Consider the following 2,379-nt stretch of genomic DNA (forward strand, 5'->3'; position numbering starts at 1 on the left):
CCCCCGCCGGCTTCGAATTGCGGACAACTAAGTAGAAAACAGGCTGGGAGTGGGGTCGCAGGCTCCAAACAAGTGCTGCACGGGGGGACAGCGAGTGGAGCAGAGCGGGCAGTAGCCGGTGGCTCTTGAATGAGTCCAAGGAGCCAGGGGCAGGTGCGGAGCGGGATGAAGTCCTGGCGTGCAGTTAGGAGCCTGAGCGGCTGTCCTGCGGTTGGGGTGAGCGGCTCCAATGCCTGCCCCTGCCCGGGACAGGGCCGCAAGGTTTGTACCTGTGTGGCTGGGGTGGGACAGGGCTCTGGTCCCTGTGGGTGGTCCGAGGCCCAGGATCTTTCTCACTGCCTGCGCCGCTGCTCTCAGAAAGATGCTTTAGGTGACTGGTGCAGGTGATGCGGAACTGAGTCCCCTTGCTCTTGCCGTGCTGCCTGTGACCTCTGGCTGGGCCAGGTGCATTTCACCCAGGCCTCCATCCTGCTGCAGCTCTCCGGGACCAGGAAGACCTGGGAGCTGTCGGCACGTGGAGGGTCCCCAGGCGGGTGCCCCAGACCAGGCCCCTCCCCAGGCGAGGTGAGGAGCGGTGGGTCTCCCCTTTCCTGTGACAGGAGGCCCCGTCCCCCAGTGCAGAAATCTCTCTGCCAGAACAGTTTGGTGGGTCCGTGCTCCAGCAGGTCGGCGGCTCTTGTTCTCCCGGTGCCCCTGGGAGCCGCATCCTGGAGTAGAATGACCTTGCATTTCCCCCCCGCAACATGTGGATGTGATCCAGCACCAGCACCCTCCAGATCCTTTCCCAGGGAGCAATGTATGATCACCACCGGCGCTGGGGCAGTTCTAGTGGATCATCTCCAGCCTCTTGCCAGTGTGATAATGAGTCTCCCTTATCCCTGCTCTTCCACACACTGCAGCCTCCAGCTCCCTTCACCCCAGGCCAGTCCAGGAGATGAGCAGGGCTTTCCCCTGTCACCACCCCAGGGCTCACCTGTGCACTCTCTTCCACCTACAGGTGCCGGGACCCTGAGCAGAGCGGATCAGCAGCCTCCCAAGGAAGGGCCTGTGGACCTGGAGCCGCAGAGACCCTCCCCAGGGAGACGGGGACAGAGCGACTCCCTGACGCCTGGGCCGGGCCAGCTGCAGGAGAGGCAGGGAAGGCCAGCAAAGCAGGGGGAGAGCATGGAGGTCAGGGGAGGCAGAAGCCAGGATGGATTTGCAGCTTACAAACTAACTGAATCAGAGGCACAGCACAGGTTTTTCCGATTCCACACTCATTTGAAAAGTTGGAATTAAAGGATATACACAGACCAGACTAATAAGTAGAGAGAGTCTTTTGGATACCAAGTGCAGGGAGCCAGCGTGGTGGGAAGGGGGACAGTGCTGGGAGAGGGGATGTAAGTAAAGACCTCCCCACACAAAGGGGACACGGCATCTAATCCGGTTAATCGGAGAAGACTGCACAGTCCCTGTGTGGACCGTGCGTAACACAACCCAGCCTGCATTTGATTTATGGTTGCACAACTCCATGTTCAGGTTTGTGTTGCAGTGTTTGGTCTAAGGACAGCTGCTCTGAGGTCAGCACTGGGAAGTCCAGGGAGGTGAAAGTGTCCTGCCACAAGCCTTTGTCTCTTCCTGGACCAGATGTCACCAGCAGGGCCAGGGGGCTGTGGGGGGAGTGTGGGGCACCAGCAGGGGTGGGGGGGCTACGGTTTGGGAGTCTTTTTTTTATGAGCTAATTTTCAATTTTTAAACAAAGAAAACCAGGTTCCCTGCATATCATGTGCCAGCTGAGTAGCGTACCCCTGCTTGTCCTGGCTAAGCGTGCAAAGGGCTGTAGTGCAGAGTGAGTGCAGACAGGGCTGTGGGGCTGGGGGCAGTGGGGGCAGGAGACACTGATGCTGTAACGCTTGTGCCGGCAGCTCCGGGAGGTGTTCGAGGACATGGCAGTGTATTTCACACGGGAGGAGTGGGAGCTGCTGGGAGGGGAAGACAAGGGGCTTTACCGGGGCCAGATTGCTGAGGAACTACCAAGCCCTCGTTTCCCTGGGTAAAGCTCTGGTTCTTGCCTTGCCCTGGAGCCATGTGAGCTCTGCAGTGTTGTTGTCTTCTCCCTGCTTTTAACAGTCTCATCCTCATGAACGTTTGGCTGATGGCTTAAATCCCTCTGCTCTGTCCATGATCAGACCTCTCCTATCTCATACTTGTATATATTCCTCGATCATTTGATCCAACCTCCTTCCCTGGAGTCTTCCCCCTTAATAACATGATTTCCCTTTGCCTTCTCACCACGGCCATGTCCTTTTCCATTCATTGTGCCTAAAAATGCACTAACAGCTGTTCCTTGGGCAGTTATTCTGATTTCCTCCCTCTCTTGCCTAGTGTGTCCTGTCCAAA

Source organism: Alligator sinensis, unplaced genomic scaffold (genome assembly GCF_000455745.1).
Source record: "Alligator sinensis unplaced genomic scaffold, ASM45574v1 scaffold945_1, whole genome shotgun sequence".
In the NCBI taxonomy this organism is placed as follows: domain Eukaryota; kingdom Metazoa; phylum Chordata; order Crocodylia; family Alligatoridae; genus Alligator; species Alligator sinensis.